This window comes from Poecilia reticulata, linkage group LG17, assembly GCF_000633615.1.
Source record: "Poecilia reticulata strain Guanapo linkage group LG17, Guppy_female_1.0+MT, whole genome shotgun sequence".
NCBI lineage: Eukaryota > Metazoa > Chordata > Actinopteri > Cyprinodontiformes > Poeciliidae > Poecilia > Poecilia reticulata.
In genome coordinates this window covers 30,312,582-30,330,971 of record NC_024347.1, presented here as the reverse complement: position 1 = coordinate 30,330,971, position 18,390 = coordinate 30,312,582, and the positions used below count along the sequence as shown (strand labels likewise).

General features: G+C 42.8%; 1 long non-coding RNA gene across 1 annotated transcript; it reads right to left on the bottom strand.

The window, feature by feature from the left end:
- Positions 1-2,698: 2,698 nt before the first annotated feature.
- On the bottom strand, positions 2,699-8,466 carry LOC103480037 (uncharacterized). The gene is made up of 3 exons (XR_536034.2): positions 8,296-8,466; positions 3,827-3,900; positions 2,699-2,910 (listed from the first exon to the last, which is right to left on the bottom strand). It is a non-coding gene; the product is annotated as an uncharacterized LOC103480037 (long non-coding RNA).
- Positions 8,467-18,390: the final 9,924 nt, after the last annotated feature.

The following is an 18,390-nucleotide window of genomic DNA, read 5'->3' as shown; positions in this document are numbered from 1 at the left end:
GTGTGTGTGTGTGTGTCGGATGAAGACCGGTGCAAACAGCAGCATGAAGCTGCAGGACAGCAGCAGCTGATCGGAGCTGGAGGTCCAGCTGTGGGAGGACCTGCAGCGGGACGGCGGGATTAGAGATGTGTGTGTTCATCACATGACATGTGATCTGAATAGATCCCAGTTGATCCAATTACAGTCTGGAGTGATTAACGGCACAAAGTTTCCTCAGAAGCAGAAAACATGCTCATACAAAAATCTAAAAGGTTTGTAATAAATGGGTTTGATGGGAAAAGGCTGGTTGGTTTAAAACTAACAGACTCTCAGGATGTTTCCCCTGACAGTCCAGGAGCCTCGGAGCGACTGGGGATCAAAGCTGCAACATGTTTTACATTTCCAGATGCTCTGAGGCAAAAACAACCAAACCCTTTGACCTACCTGTTCCTCTCCTGGCCTGTGGGGGCGCTGCACCAGGAACCACTGAACGAAACGACACAGAAACCTCTGAAGACACTGAGAGCAACTTCCTTCTTGAAGGAGTGTAAACAAAGATGGCGTGGCGTCAGATTTTAGTGTTTGTTGGATTTCTCTTTTGTCTTGGTAAAATAAACACGACCGTTTCTCCTGCTAGCTCGAGGCTAGCTTGGTTGTTTTGGTTGTATTTACCCAGAATGCCCTGCAATGTTATTGTTTCGCTGCCATTAGCACATTTAGCAACACATACACAACGTTGAATGACCCGGGTCTCCGCGGTTCGGGTCGATGTGGGCCGAGCCTCCGCGGTTCGGGCCGATGTGGGCCGAGCCGCCGCGGTTCGGGTAGATGTGGGCCGAGCCTCCGCGGTTCGGGTAGATGTGGGCCGAGCCTCCGCGGTTCGGGTAGATGTGGGCCGAGCCTCCGCGGTTCGGGCCAATGTGGGCCGAGCCGCCGCGGTTCGGGTAGATACGGCAGCCAGAAGCTCTTGGTGATGAACGTTCCTCCAACGACCTGAAGTCGGAGCCGCTGCCGGGCCGGTTCCCCTCAGGCCCCATCTGGATCCGATTCACCGGTTCTAACCCGACCAGAACAGCACAGCAGAAAACCTGAACCAGTAAATGACTCCAGTTTGAGCCAGCAGTGGTTTTACTGGTTTACTGACTGAAGGAGGAAATGTGGGCAGAATAAAACCCAAAGCTTTAAAAAGAACTGAAATAAAAGGAGTTTTAAAAATGTGGCTTAAATGAATGAACTTTTTTTAAAACAATGTTTATTCAGGAAATGTTTCTCCTTCACAACAAAATACATTTAAAAACAAATAGCAAGTAATGCATTTAACAACAGTTCAGCCAAATAAGATAGAAATAAATATCTTAGATCGTCAACTGAAGACACCAGCAGAGGATGACTGGAGCCAACAAGTCTGGAGGTAAACAGTTTCAAATAAATTATTCAATCAATCAATCAAATTTTATTTGTATAGCGCATTTCAGCAGCAAGGCATTTCAAAGTGCTTTACATAATTAAAATAAAAACAGAAATAAACAGTGAGAAAGAGATAAAAAAACAAAAAACATTAAAACCCTTTAGGACTTCAGTTAAACGCTGGTGCGTAGAACTTTAGTTAAACGTCGTTTAACTGGGACGTTTTCCGGGGGGCTTTACATCATTAAGACGTCGAAAAGAAAGAAAAAGAAATTAAAGACATAAAAACATGGAAGACATCAAAACCCGCACTCTAACCCTAATTTAGCCATAAGCAACTGTAACCAGGTGGGTTTTAAGTTGAGATTTAAAACCCACCTGCTATTATATCAACATTTTTTAAACCTTGTTGCCATTGAAGACGTGAAGGAGGAGCGTTATTATTTCCGGTTCCACCATAAAATAAATTTGCTTAATGGAGACGAATCAATTTAGAAGAAACTCCTGAGCCTGAAAGAGGCAAAACTGCAACGGAAACAAACGAGTCACATGATCAGCAGCCGGACGTTTCTACTGGTGGAGACGACGAAGACGATGACAGGAAGTGGCAGGAGGACGATGGCGCCGCATTTTTTAATGACAAACTTATTCACATGTGATTTTAGTTGTGTTTCATATTGAAGTTTTGTTCACATTTGTAATGGAAACTAAGTTTCTAAAAACAAACCAGAGATTTGACAGTAAACGGCTTTAAAACAATAATAATCATTTTCTTTCATGTTTTTTTTTTAAAATTTTTATTTTGTGCTTGACTACTTTAAAATGTCAGGAATGATTTAGGGAGGTAAAAAGCAGTGTGTGGTTGAGGCATTCAGCCGCCTGGAAATCAATTATAAAGGAAATAAAGCTGCCAGGATGAAGTTAGAGCCACCATGAGGAGGAGGAGCCTGAAGGAGGAGCAGCTCCCGGGTAGAAGATCTCAGGTCAGGAAATGAATGGCAGCGATGTGAGGAAGCCATCAGCAGCCCCCAGTTCCCCTAGCAGCCCCCAGTTCCCCCAGTGGCCCCTCAGTTTCCCCCATATCCCCCAGTGGCCCCTCAGTTTCCCCCAGTGGCCCCTCAGTTTCCCCCAGTTCCCCCAGTGGCCCCTCAGTTCCCCCAGCAGCCCCTCAGTNCCAGTGGCCCCTCAGTTCCCCCAGCAGCCCCTCAGTTTCCCCCATATCCCCCAGTGGCCCCTCAGTTTCCCCCAGTTCCCCCAGTGGCCCCTCAGTTCCCCCAGCAGCCCCTCAGTTTCCCCCAGTCCCCCCAGCAGCCCCGGCTCCAGCGTGTGGCCGCTCTGCCCTGCTCTGGCTGTGGGGCAGCTGGAGGAAAGCAGCAGATCTGAGGCTCTTCCAGGTTTTTCCTCGTTTCTTCGTGATCTGGAAGGACAGCCGGCAGGAAACTACAGTTTGTTGTTTCTTTGGTAGCTGAGCTGCGTTTCATTCCTTAAAGTCGACATCAGGACAGTTTTGCATCCAGCTTGTCCCTGTAAACGAACCCATCTGTGCTGCCATCAGTAACTGACTGCAGAGACGAATCTGAAGTTTAAATCATCATTTATTAAAAGTCAACATTTCTCAGTTTTAGATTCGCTTCCCTCAATTCCAGTTAGCATTTGAGCTACATAGCAGTTCTCTGTCACTGGGATTTAGAAAATTAGCAGTTAGCATTAGCAAAGCTAATTGGTACAGGTAGTTGGAAAAGGAGCAGCTAGTTAGCACTGTTGGTCATCTGACTACAACAGGAAGTTAGAAACATAGTAGCGTTAGCACAGCAGTGCAGCAGTACAGCATGTTGCTGCAAGACTAGAGAATAGAATAGCAGTTAGCCTTAGCGCTGTTGCATAGATAGCTGCTGCAGGAGTTTAGAAATATAGCAATTAGCAAGCTTCTGGTCTGGAAGCATCTAACTGCTATTTAGCAGTCAGCAAGCTAAAGAAATAAAAGTTGTGATGCATTGCTAACAGCAACTGCTGCTTTTCTAACTTCCAGTACAAGCTAGCTGTGCTGCAGTAATAATCCAAATGTGATTTTTTTTTCTATCCATGTCTGAAGCAGCGCTGCAGTTTTCACCAACATTTCCACTCACGAATAAAATAAAGCGACAAAATAATCAGAATAAAAAATAAATTAAAATCAAGAATATATTTACAGAACAAGTTTCCTCTACATCTCATTGGTTAGAACATTTATAATGTTTCTTGTGATTTAAAATGTTCTCAGTTTACGTCTTTATTTTTAAATCAAAGTGATTTACTCCAGACCAAACCGAGCGTGAAACAAACGCTGCGCATGCATGGCTGGAAGAGCCGGACACTCGATAAATGTTCGAGGGAGATAATAAATTGCTCACCGCAGCGTAAAATAATCAACAGCCAACAAATAAATCACAGGAATACGAACCTGCAGCAGGCAGAGAGTAAAGTCAGCGCCGAGTCTGAATGTCTGACGTTCGAGGCAGAACGTTGTTTTTCTCTCTGCAGTAAATAGAAATCAGTTTCACTCAGATGTTTTTCTTCTTCTKCTGCTTCATATTCATGCAGCATCAACTGTTAGCCAAAATTGGCTGAAATTAAACAAACACTTTTCAAAAACAACAGGAAAAAACCAACTCCAGAAGCATAAAAGACGTTTCTTTGTACATTTTTGTCTTTTCTGACATTTAAATCAAGATTCTACCAATGATGGAAAAATGTTTAAAACCACCGGAGCACAAAACTCTTCATTCCTAAAAGCATCATGCTTGGAAGTAAATGCAGCTCTGTCGTCTTTAGGGAGTTTAAATAGTGCCTGAAATAATTTACTATTTCATGTAATTATGTTATTCATATGAAATATTTTCATTTTGGTCTTTAAAATACTAAAATTTCACATAAGTTTATAATTTGCTCCATCTGTAGATAAAATATTTTAAATATTAAATGAATCAGTTGAGCCACATTTTCACAAAATACTTTTTACAAACTAAATATTTAGCAAAAAACGGCGATGAAACATTGAACAAGTTTGGGTTCAGATAAAAACGACTCACTTAAAAAAAGACTATAAATAGTTATATTGCACTTATTCTTTGATAAAAAGTTAATTTAAAACTAATATCATGCCAGAAATCGTCTCAGACTGAAGTGGTAAATTCATGCGATTCACAGCTGGATCACTTCCAGATCGATCATCCAGACCTGCTGGACGTTTATTTACCAAACACCGACTGTAATCTCTGCAAATTATCATTTTTATGTGGAAAAATAAACTATTTTTAACAGAAAATATGCAGTTTGTTTCCTGTGAATATGTGAAATTAATCTGGAGACGTATCAGTTTGTTTTTTAAATATTTACACCATAGTGGCCACATTTTCCCCTTCAGTCGAACTGCAGACCGTCCAGCAGCCATTATGTCAGACAAAACCGTCTGATTAGATTTTAGCTCCCCGTCTGTGTTTTGACTCTTCCATGCCTGCCAATGTGTTTCTTCATCTTTATTTCATCATTTCATGTATAAGACCCACCGCCGAGTGCCTGACCTCTGACCCCGCCGCTGTTTTCGATGTTGCTAATGCTGCTAATCTGTCTGCGGCTCGGCTGGAGCCTCGACACACAGACAATAAGCAGATTTCCTCTTTTCATTTACAGAAAGGAAACACAGACAGCCACATGCTGAGAGATTCCTGCGTCTGCTGCTGCTGCAGCGCACACACACACACACACACACACACACACACACACACACGGTCCCATCAGGTCAGCCCTCCTGGATCTGTGTTATTACATCTGGCACAGCGCGGAGCAAATCCCTTCCATATTTTCTTTTTTTAAGTTAGCAGGACAATGAAAGAGAAAGAAGATTAGCGCCCGTAATCCACTGTGTGTGTGTGTGTGTGTGTGTGTGTGTGTGTGTTTGGTGATGGGAACTCTGCCCGCTTGTGTTTCGGCGTCGATGCGAAGCTGAAATGAAGCTAACTGAAGCGTGGCGGGTCGCCAGCAGCTCTCACTCGTCCTCCTTCACTGAACGGAGAGAATGACGAAGTGATGATGGAGAGAAGAAACAGGAAGCAGAGGCAACGCAGCATCAATCCGTCACAGAAGAACGACGCAGCGGCTCAGAGAAATCCGTTTCACTGAGAAATCCTCGGAGAATCAGCAAAGCAGCAGGACACTGATAACATTCACACCGCCTCAAACTCAAATCGCATTTTGTTTTGTTTTTAATACGGAGGTAAAGTGGTGAAAATTTACAGCACAATCAGTAACCGTGGTAACTTTGGTTATAAAAATGCTATACATATCAAACATGACTGAAAAGAAATGTTGCTTTCAGCTTTGCCTGAGAAAGAAGGAGCTCCGACAATGAGCTCAGTGGATGTTTGCTAATTGCTGCTGGCTAGTCTGAAGGAGCCGAGTGGTTTCGTCCAGGAAGGCGGGGCTACATCCACCCAGCTGTTTAGTGCAGCTGGATGGTTGCCATGGAGATTACAGGATTTCTCCAACAAGCATGAAAGAATCAAAGCAACACTCGATGAGGGAATTAAATCATAGCTTGATGGAAAGATCAATAAAGAGCGTTTTACCTGATACCGTCCCTTTAAATGGAGAGGATTTATAAAAACATGTCCAGAGGTTAGTTTGAGGCAAACTGACCGACTTTTCATGCATCTGCAGTGTTTTCAAACCTCCAGCCGCTTCGGGGCAACAAGCTTTGAGACTTTGTGATCCGACAGGTGAGCTTCGCTCTACGTCCGTGACGTAAAAACGCTTCCCAGCTGAATCTAATTATAGACCACCTGCACCGACACGCCGCGCCGCGCTCCCTACTGGCAGAGAACCGACACGCCGAACCACTGGACCCCTGACCCGTCAATCAGACCCGCTGCAAAAACCCGACGGAAAACGGCAGAAAGCGGGTCGATGCAGGAAGAGAGCTTTTAGGTGTTGGGAGTTTTGACGTCTTGATAATGGCTGTCAGGTGAAAAGCGAACGGCAGACAAAGTGCAAGCTGAGTGTCAGGTTATAAACTCACTTCACTGGAGGATGGAAGAGGTTTGTGCGTTTCGGTTCCCCTGCTGCACGGCCTGTTGCTCTGCTTATGGAGGAATCACAGCCTGACGAGTCGGGACCAAACAGAGCAGCAGAGCTTCTTCTCATTAGAAGAAAAGTTTATTTCTTCTGGTGAAAAATATATATTTTTTTAATTTGTGGGGGGTTTTTTGGCTCTAGTGGCCTTAATTTGAAAGTAGTTTGACAGGAAAGAGGGTAATGAGAGAGGGGGAAGACAGGCGGAAAATGTCATCAGGCCGGGAATCGAACCTGCGACCACCTGCATGAGGACTAAGGCCTCAATATGTACAGTATATACCCTAAAAAGAAGAATTTATTCTCTGAATTGATCAGGTGTTCAGCCATGTAGCCAACATGGCGGCCAGTTCTATGCAGGATGTAATAAATGTTTACCTACGGAGAGCCATTCATAACAATACTGTCAAAAACTAACAGCAATTATATGGATTATTTAGCCTGAAATAACATGAGGGTTCGTAAATGTCAGTTTCAAACTAATTAATTAGCAAGTTAAATATTTAGCTTAAAAAGTGAAACATTTTGTAAAGTTACAGTGAAAAAGTGCAATAATTTGGTTTATAAGAGAAAAATGGGAATTTATTTTTACATGATTCAATTACAAATGTCTGTTTCAAACTAAATATTTAGCTTGTAGCTTTAGTTGGTGAGCTAAATGCTAACTAAATCTTCTAACAAAATGTTTAGTGAGATATATTGAGGAAACTAAAAATAGCTAGCTAAATATTTAGCTGGCTAAATTTGAGGTGGCTAAATATTAGCTAACCAAATATTAAGCTTAAAAAACAGATAATTAATTATTGATTGCCAGATAACAGGAAGTGGACTATGAAAATAAAAGCTGGGTTTGCAGTCCTCCATTTAAAGTCCTGCTGGTGAGATTAGCTCGCTTCACGTTGCTGCAGTTCTGTGGGTTAAATGTCTGTGTTGTCGTTAAAACGCCTCATCCTTTGAGCTGAAACGGTGGAAATGTCAAGAGGAAAAGAAATAATAAATGAAAATGATTGACGAATGATTGAAACAAATCAGTTTTCTGTCCCAAAGGCGGAAATAAAACGTGGGATTTTCAGAATTTTACTGGGAAAAAATATTATTTTCAGAACAGTTTTCCTGTTTTATGACAGCAGCAGAACGACGCTGATCCAGTCTGATGATGACGACGGTGAGGAAGAAACAGACACACAGAGAGACAGTACGGGACTAGAAAAATGACAAAACTACAGCATAATAATAAGTATCTGACAGGCGCAGAGCGAGAGCTTACATCGTTTTCCAACTGATTCTCTATCATTTCATTGAATGTTTCTTGCGCCGGATTTTCGAGCGTCTGCCTAAATAAATCTTCCTTATTTTAATTGTAAGTAGTTCTTTAAATGTCCTGTGAGATGATATACACTTACCCATGTATCAATAACAACCGGAACAAGTTATTTTCGCAATATACCGTCTATTAAACGAGTGCCCTGATTAATTACGCTCTCTGCAGCTGCAGCTGCGAAGTTTCCGTATTAACCCGATACTTGCTGGAAAGTGCAACGTCTGCCCTTTCAGAAACCGTTGGAATTTTTCAGATAGCGCTACGTGTGGCGGAATTACGATACTGCAAATTTAGAGGTGTCGGCGCCGACACGTCCAGTCTAGAAGGGTTATTAACAGACGGCGTCCTGATCTGAACCTGGGTCAGTCGTTTTAAACGCATCTCTGTCTGTAAATCAGTTAAAATGCGGTAAACTGATTTTATCTCCTCCCCCTGCAGCGACCTGCAGACCTGCTCTCACCAAACCTGAGATCGTTTCCTACCTGGAGCTGTGAAGCTCGTTAAACCAGCCGGCAGCGAAAAACGAGCAAAAATCTCCTCCATAAAAACAACGTTTAACCTTAAAAGCGGGATGTTTTTCCTGAGATTAGGGATTTACATCCATAATAAAGTAAATCAGCTGGACATTTGAACACATTTACTGTGAAAGTCTGCAGCTGCTGCTGGCTGCCTGAGTGAAGCTGCCCTGACTGGGAGAACAAGCAGCTCTTCCCCTTTCATCGTTTCTCCTTTTGATTCGACGGGACGCCGCCGCGCGGTTCGGCCCGCGGTTCAAACCGAGCCGCGCCGTAATTCGGCACACAAAGGCGAACAAAGACGCAGCTCCCCCTCGGGCCTCTTTATCTTCCTTGCTTTAATTGAGCCACTCCATCAAAGCGCCGCGTCGTTTTAATTTTCCCTCACTTAGCGGCTCTCCGACGGGAGGCCGGTCGTTTTAGGATGAAAATGAACGAGTCGCTCGGGGTGAGGCATTAAAACGAGAACGGCTCGCAGAGCGCCGCTTCGCTAACAACAACGTCTGCTGAGGATTTTTGACCTTTGACCTCTCAGATGGGAGACGTTGTGTTAGAAAAAGAAAAAAAAAGGGAATATTATTCATTTAATTTCCTCCAAGAATTATGAAGCATTTGATGTTTGCACAGCCCTGATGGTCCCGGGATATCATTTTAGTCATTCGGGCTTTGACTAGGCCTTTGCAGCACATTCATTCTTTCATTTTTCCACCGTTCTGTTGTACATCTGATGCCGATTTGTCCCGTTTATGACCCAGTTTGCATCGAGTTTTATCCGTTTCCACATTTGATTCTGGAAACGTTTTCACCTCCTCCAGCAACCGGAAACCGAAACTGTATTTTAGTGAACCGATTAATCGATTTTCTTTAATTATCAGAGATCAATGATTGGCTGATACTTACATGAGAAACTGATTTTATCTGAAAATCAGCCGTTAGAAAACCGAACGACGATTTTTATCAGACAGAAGAATTGGTGTCAGGATGTTTAAACGCACTGATCGGCTTGAAACTGCAATCGGTCCTACAATCTTAAAAATATGCAGATTTTACAATTTATCATTTTATAAAATGTAATATTTTATTAATTTATGATGAACTACCATTTGGAGTAGAACAATCCCAAAGAAAAACATCAATTTAATTAAAAAACAACATTAAAAATTGTCTTAAATGGACCATTTTTCATGAAAAAGCAAATTATTGGTGGCCTAATTTTTAGGTATTAATTCAAATTTAATCACTAAAAAAATACGTTTTTGTACCATTAGTGTCATTTTTGTGTGAAAAGCAGAAAATGAGCTTAAACTTCTGTTCGTATTTAGAAACTGCTCTCTGACCAAAGTTGTTCAGAACCACAGTGGACCATCAGGTTTTTCTTTGTATCGAACCAAAACAGCAGCAGGTTCAGTTCATCTGCAGCTACATGGATTATAACATGATCCAAATTCAGTTCTGAGCTCATCACCATTAACAAAAGTTACATTTAATCCCAACAGCACGATGCAATCACTTCCCTTTATTCACAGTACTGCACTAAACACTGTATGTAATTTCTAATTACTTATTGTGTCATTTAATTGATTGTTATTTATTCATCACTTAAATGAATCTTGTATCACTGGATAAATATCCAGTTTCTACGAATTTAAAACATTACACATCTTAAAACTCTGTTGTAGTAAATTACATCAAACACAAAATTACAAATAAATGTTTTTTGTCTCATATCTATTCTGGTATTTCAGACATAAATAATCAGAAAGCTGATTTACTGAGTTTATCTTCCAAAATCCTTCATCACTGTCCAGATTTAGTTCTCACTCTGACCACTAGAGGGCAGAAAAACACGTCCACTGGGGTCTTCAGTACAGCAGGAATGAGCATCGAAGAGCTTTTGGGGAAAACCTGCGCCATCTTAGCTGCACTAACGGCAAAGCAGGATCGATGCGTATTTACGACACCCGTCCAAAAGGCAGCGATCAGGATCTGTCCATTCGTGTCTCACTGGGAGGAGACATCAGAGCGCCACGGCTTCCCCCTGAATGAGCTGGAAAACGTCGCTGGTTGGAGGAATTTTCTACTTCTGAAGTTTAAAGGATCTTTGCAGAAAGTTTCCAGGTGAAACTGTTTGCTGCTCCTCAGCTGAACCAGACAGAAGCAAACAAAGAGAAAACGCTCACGTCTTGTAGTTGTCAAGCTTTGTTTTGTTTTATTCAACCTCAACTTGTTTTAATATAAACCTTATTGCAGCCAATCCTCTGGTAAAATAAAGTTTGTTATCCATCTACCTTTTGTTTTCCCTCCAAACCGAAAGAGTTTAGAAAGAGATAATATTTTCTCCAGGGATCATAGATTTCATTTCTGTTTGCAGATCAGTGTAATCGTCACCTGTGGGGGGTAGAGAGACGCCCATCAGTGTGGCCCCATCAGCGTGGCCCCATCAGCCTGGCCCCATCAGCGTGGCCCCATCAGCCTGGCCCCATCAGCCTGGCCCCCTCAGCGTGGCCCCCTCAGCGTGGCCCCATCAGTGTGGCCCCATCAGTGTGTCCTCGTCAGTGTGGCCCCATCAGCCTGGCCCCATCAGTGTGGCCCCATCAGTGTGTCCTCGACAGTGTGGCCCCATCAGCCCGGCCCCATCAGTGTCCCTGTGGCTCTGGGTGTTTTTGCTCCTGACCTGATTGAAGTGCCAAAGACCGAAGCCCTTCCTGTTCCTCGTGACCTTTCGCGACCTCTCGCTGCACTGATTCTGTTAAAAGCCTCCAAATCCGCCCGTCATTAGCGAAGCGCCGAGCTCTTCTCTGATTGCTTCCGTGACCAAAAATTAACGAAAACGATTTGATCCATGACATGTAAACAGTTTAGAGCGACGTCTGTGTTTTCCACCAGCGTGTTTACTGGGAGTTAGAAATGGGAATCTCTGGCTCCCAGTTTCTGTCAGTCTAGTTGTACAGTCATGTGACCGACCCGGGGTCCGTCTCAGGTTGGTCCATGGGACCCGGCTGGCCCGTCCCGTCTCCAGGCCCAGATGATGAACTGATCAGAGATGTTCAAAGCTTGGCATGTTTTATAACATGATCCTGTTTTAAACTTTAAACACAAAAATCTGAACCAAGAAGTTTGTCTAGAATTAATTTCTCATCAGTTGAAATAAGACTAAGCTAACATAGAAATAACTTCAACAAAATATAGGAACTTGTTTATAACGTGGCAAAAATGTCTAACTTTACATCAAGTTCAGATTTGTACCATGAAGAATGTGAAATTAGGAGTTGTGTAAAGGTCCAATCCCACCTTTTCTGTTTAATCCGCTTTAATCCGACTCCAGTCCGTTTGTCTAGAAAGTGAGATGTGAACGCTAATCAAACTCTGGTCCTATAAACCTCAGTCTGGGTTTAGTTGAAGTGAACTCTGGTTCGGTTTGAATGTCCAAAAGCAGGAAGTGGACTACAGCGCAGGGCATTCTGGGTAAAGACAACCAAAACAAACATGCTAGCCTAGCGCTAGCAGGAGAAGTGACTCCTGCTAGCAAAGACAAAAGAGAAATCCTCCAAACATTAAATCTGACGCCACCACATTCCTGAAGAAAGAAGTTGCTCTTAGAGTCTTCAGAGGTTTTCATGTCGTTTCCTTCAGTGGTTCCTGCTGCAGCGCCCCCACAGGCCAGGAGGGGAACAGGCTGCTCAGAGGTTTTGGTTGGTTTTACTGAGAGCTGAGAGAAAAAGAACCACAGCAGCTGGAGATGGAGCAGGTGATGTTAAGGAGAGCCAGGAAATGCTGAATATAGGAAGAAAGATCAACTTTAAAAGAAAATATAGAAACAGAAATTCACTTTTCTCCTCAGTTTTTATAAAGAAACTGTCGTGCAGCTCCACACTGATCTTCACATCGTGATGTTGATCTTCTTCCGGATGGATTTGCACATTAGTCTGAGTCTGAGGCACACAGCCTCTCTATGTGGTCAGGTTCAAGAGCGAACCGCTGAAGCGTCATGGAAAATGTTGGAAGGTCATCTATGTGTCGTTAATTACAGCATGAATTAGCTTTCTGATGAAACGCCGCCGTTCGTTCAGTTCGGTTAAACCTTGTTCATGTCACTGATTCAGAGCCACTTGTATCTGCGGGAGTCCGCCGCCGTCTGCGCCGCCGCCGCCGCCGCCGCCTCATTAAGCGTGCTGCTGGCTCTGATCAAAGAAGAGAGGATTGTTCCCCAGCAGATCGTCCTGCTGTCTGGCTCCATGTAAACATCAGTGGGTGAAGGAAGAACAGCAGGATGAGCAGAGTCGAACCCACGACCAACGAAAGACATCAGCCTAATGAGAGAGACCAGCGTGAGATTATTTTAGAGTCAGGATGTTTCCCCAACACTAAAAAAAAAATGATATAAACATCATCTTACTGCTTTTATTCAAAACAACCTCATTATGAGAGAGGCAGTAATATAAAACCCTTCAGACTCGACTTGTTCCCGAAGGACTTGAGATTTCACTCGTAGTGAGAGACTCCAGATTTTATCTCATGTAATAAGTAGTGATAGGAAATGCCCGTATTTCCAACAGGGTAAATATTATATTTGATCAGTAATAATATGATATATTATAAAGATAACCCTTTTTTGTCGGTTTTTGCATTCTGAATATTAGAAGATTAAAACATAACTATTCATAGAAATTAAGAGATTTAAAGATAATAATAAAATGTTAGTGTAGGTTTGGTAAAAGGACAAACAGTTCTTTGGCCTAAAATAACTATCTGTCTTTTCCTCACCTGGACCATTTGGATTCAAGTCAGTTTTCTGCGACTTGACTTGGAACATGTACTTATGAACATCTGCAGAAACCACAGCCGGGGCTTTAACATGTTACATTTGATTGATTAATTACATAGATTTTAACACATTAAAGATTTTAGCGCAGTTAATCACCTATTTTTAGTTTCTTTTACAATCAAAAGTCAAAATCCGGAACCTTTTTATTCACGTTTCTGGTACAACTATAAATCTGACGCACATGAAGAAGAAAACCCCGCTAACGCCGAGGAAGACGGCGCCGCTTCTGTCGGCCCACTAGGGGTTAATTTCTGCTTCTAACGGATCTGATTGGACGCTGGAAAAGACTGTTGTCGTGTCCAAGCTGTGCTAAAGGGAGTTAGCATATCAGTGAAGCTATTCAAGTCTAAACTAGCATCTCAGTGCTAAACATGTAGCAGCTAATGCTAACATCAACGGTGAATAATCAGTTATTGCTGAAACACTGAAAAGCTGAATGGATAGAATAACACTTTGCTTCAATCTGATGGTTTAATTATATAAATAATAGATTAAAACAGTAAATATATTTGTTCTTAAGCTCATGTGTCTATAATTTAGCAGCAAAAAGCATCAATTCTTCAATTAAATTGTGATTAATTAATTACAGGCCCTGTAATTATACCAAATACTAAGGTAATAAATAAAAACTTCTAAGTTTAAAAGAACATTTTTAATTAAACCTCATTACTCTTGCAGAAATATCCTGATAAAACAGAAAAAGTTTTGAATTCACAAGCGAAGAAAAGAAAACAGTGAAAGTTAATGTTTAGTTTCAGCTGCAGATCCGGAAGCCGTCTAATTTCGTCTCCAGCTTCTTATTCTGGCTGCAATCAGAAGCCTGGACTGAATCAGCATTCATCACGTCGGACCAATCAAGACTCAATATTGATTCTGCTGCTTTAATAACAACATCAGAGAGAGAGCTGAGTCACTCAGCGGCTGGAATAAACGCTTCATCATCATGTGTGGCACCGCCATGCTGAACTCAACGCTCGCCCCCCAACCGCTGGAATCACGATGTCGGCGTCACAGGAAGTGGTTCTGATTCACTCATCAGGCAGAAACGATGATTATCACATTACCAGAGTCACGGTTTGACCGCACAACCGGCCCAGGAAGGGAAAACTGGGAAGGATGAGTTTGACTCGTCACAGCTGAAGGTTCGAAACCAGCAGATGGAAATAACCTAATAATAATAATAATAATAATAATAATAATAATAATAATAATAATAATAATAATAATAAATGTCCTTTAAGAGAAGACAAACATAACACTTCCCACATTGGAGTTACAACAAAACATGCAACTGCAATATTTCTAAATTTTTTAAGAACTTTGTTCTAGAACATTGAGTTTATTGGGGCTGCACAGTGGCGCAGTTGGTAGAGCTGTTGCCTTGCAGCAAGAAGGTTCTGGGTTCGATTCCCTGGGGTCTTTCTGCATGGAGTCTCCATGTTCTCCCTGTGCATGGTGGGTTTTCTCCAGGTACTCCGGTTTCCTCCCACAGTCCAAAAACATGACTGTCAGGTTAATTGGCCTCTCTAAATTGCCCCTAGGTGTGAGTGTGTGTGTGCATGGTTGTGTGTCCTGTGTGTCTCTGTGTTGCCCTGCGACAGACTGGTGACCTGTCCAGGTGACCCCGCCTCTCGCCCGGAACGTTAGCTGGAGAGGAACCAGCAGCTCCTGACCCCACTGAGGGACAAGGGTGTTAGGAAATGGATGAATGGCATTGAGTTTATTGTGAATATTGTTTTGTAATCAATATTGTATGAAATTAATAGATTAAAATTAAGAAGCAACTATAGTTTCTGCCCCAAAAACCCCTTTAAATCTGTTTGTCTCAGTTTGTGTCTGCAGCATCTTTCCCACATTCCTCCTGCAGACTGAGGAAGATGAACGCAGAGCAGCCTGGACAGTAATTAGCTGTAATTAGTCCACAGGCAGACTGGAAAACCTGGAACCGTGGAGTCGGGCTGTAGAACAGACCACAGGACGGCCGGTCGATGCTCCTGATCCAATCAGACTCTTCCTCCCGTCTGAGACGCCGCCGCGGCTCTGATTAAGGAAGTGACACCTGAAGCGAAGCTCCTGGTGGAGGCTCGGCTCAGCAGCCGCGCCGCTGCTCTGGGTCGGCTGGTGCTGAAACTTTCACTTTGCTGCAGCTGCAGGATGGAAGTTTTTATAAAAATCAGGGTTTTTTACATTTGTTCAAACTGTCAGGATGTCGTTTGTCATGAGACAGACTGTCTGTGAAAAGATCTGAAGAAATGCTCCAAAAACAACCAATCAGAGCCAGGAGGCGGGGCTTAGCGCTGTCAATCATCACTGCTAAATAGGATAAAGGCAGAGAAACAACTTACCGTTACAGGAAAACTGTTTATGTGCGTCATCTGTGGACACGTGGCGGCTAATTAGCATTCAGTTAGCATGCATGCTAACTAGCCTGAGCATTCTCAGCTAGTCTGCTATGCTGCTAGCTGCAGAGCTCAAAGAGGGAGGGAGGATTATTTATGTGTTTCACACATTTGAAGGAAAAATCTGTATATTTTAGGAACCAACTGCTTATTGGATGGAAATCTGGAAAGTAAAGCGATGATGGTGGTTTAATTTAAGCAAACTGCTCATGCTGTGAGGTTTAACACACACACACACACACGCACACGCACACACACGCACACACACGCACACACACACACACACACTCCACCCTGTGGGTAAAGCGTAAATCTGGGTTGAGGAGGCAGATTGAGAGCAGCAGACGGCTGCAGGACAGCCCAGTTTTCCTGCTCGGGTCGTTTCATTTAACCTCCCGTCACCGAGTCCCTGCAAGGCGCCGCCGCGTTCAGCCAGAACGGCGCTGCGCCGAGGAGCATCACACATATCCACTCAATTCTGGGTTTGCAGATTAAAACTCACGAATCGGGTTTGGATGTTACGTTCTGAAGCATATTTATGTTTATTCTTGCTTGTAGAGTTTGTGAGAATCAGTCTGACTGATGCTGAACAGAGCAAAAGGCAAACAGTTCAGTTATCTACACAGCGCCAAGACAGAAGAAATGTTGTCACAAAATGTCATTTAATTCAATAACGTTCCAATTATCCTAGTTGTCAAACAGCACATTAAGCTTAGATTACTATTTGAATTAGTTTAAAAAGTTCCTGCATGCAGACTTAGAGCTTTCATAGCAGATTTCAGCAGCACAGCAGCTGCAAGTGCTTTAAAACAAACAATAACCATTTATAAAACAAATAAACATTTATAAAACAATAACCATTTATAAAACAATAACCATTTATAAAACAATAAACATTTATAAAACAATAACCATTTATAAAACAATAAACATTTATAAAACAATAACCATTTATAAAACAAATAAACATTTATAAAACAATAATCATTTATAAAACAATAACCATTTATAAAACAATAACCATTTATAAAACAAATAAACATTTATAAAACAATAAACATTTATAAAACAATAACCATTACATTTGGTTAAAAGCCATAATAAAAACTAAGCAAATAAATACAGGTGAAATATACAGATTAATGTCAGAGTTCATCCTGATCTCTGGTGGAAGCCTTGATCTATAATCTATAACTCTAGATTGTTCTGTTTCTGTTCAGCCGGAGAAAGTTCTGGTACCTGCACAAGCATCTGCTCTGTGATTGGATGGCTCAGAGTCACCTGGTGACATCATCGCCTGGAGCAGAGTGTCACCTGGGAAACAAACAAACGTTCAACACAAGAACCAGAATCACAGCTAAACTCAAGCAAACACCCAGAAAACAGAGTTAAATAAAAAAAATGTCTTCAAGGAAAAACCCTGCCAAGTTGTAGATGGTTCCCATGGCAACATGCTTATTTAAAACGTTTCAACCTTAAAGGTTAAGCACACAAAGCAGATAACATTAGCTGGTGAGCATCATCGGGTTTTTACATGCCTCTAGATCTGCGCGTTATAGAAGTGACTGCTTGTTTGGTGATCCGAAACTCAAGACAAGTTTCAGCTCCATTAATTTAAATGGTTCAACCCGCATGAAAGAAGCGATGGAGTTCCATCCCCATCGAGGCCGAGGAGCCAGTCGCTTGGTTCAGGTGTGCTGGAGCGAAAACCTGCAAGACGGCAGAGAGAAATATCCAGTTAAAACAGTTAAAGTCCAAATAATGTCACCAGTTCATGCGTGAAGGTCCCGGTTCAGTCCAAAGCCTTTTGATTTTATCAAGTCAAATCGGTTCAATTTGTGATTCGAGTCTCACTCGATTCTACGCCACATGACTCAAATACGGGCATATGCTGTTAATAAATGACGAGCTGTGAGTAAATGAGTCAGTTCTGTCATCTTGTGGACGGTTGACCCGGTTCTACTAGAACCAGAACTCCATCATCTGCTCCAGCTGCTCTGAGTCAAACCAGCCTGTTCCCCTCCTGGCCTGTGGGGGCGCTGCACCAAGAACCACTGAAGGAAACGACATGAAAACCTCTGAAGACACTGAGAGCAACTTCTTTCTTCACCAGATGGAAACAAAGATGGCAGACCACACCTTCCCAACCGAACCGGACTCTCTGGCAAACGGACTGGAGTTGGACCAAAGCGGTCTGGGAGAATCATCCGTCAGTCCGTCCCAGTTACTGATGAGGAGACAGTTTACTGGAAACTCAGTGTAAATATGATCAAACTGCTTTGCAGAAGGACACGAGCTGGCAAGAGAAATCTCCACAGCGTTCATCGGATCTTTAATAACGTCAAAGCTTTGAGTCGCATTAAATCCCGTTAGAGGTCAAATATTTACCAGGTTCCAGCCGGTGAAGCCGTTTTCTGTTTTCCACGGCGTCTCAGTGAACACCAGCATGAAGGGCCTTGTTCTGCAGGCCTTGTCCTCCCTGAACACATTTAATGGACCAGGAGCGGCCGGCCGTGTTCTGGTGTCATCCCGCCTCGGTGGCGGCTGCTGACCCATGGCCCGTGTCAGTAAACACATCATCTTCAATCAGCCGCGCTGTCGCCTCGCTCAGGTCGGCGGAGGATTCTCCCGCTTCACTCCGTCCTCTGACGGAAACAGCCCAGAGGAACTCAAAACGCTGCCAGGAAACTAATGTAATGTTTTACATTCAGACGGAGCTGAACGTACGTCACAGCAAGATCAGGAGAGTTTTAGGGGGAATTGAGGAATATTATATCAACTAGACTTGGTCTCATCCAGGGCTGGACTGGGAATCTGTCCACTGTGGAGACGTCCAGT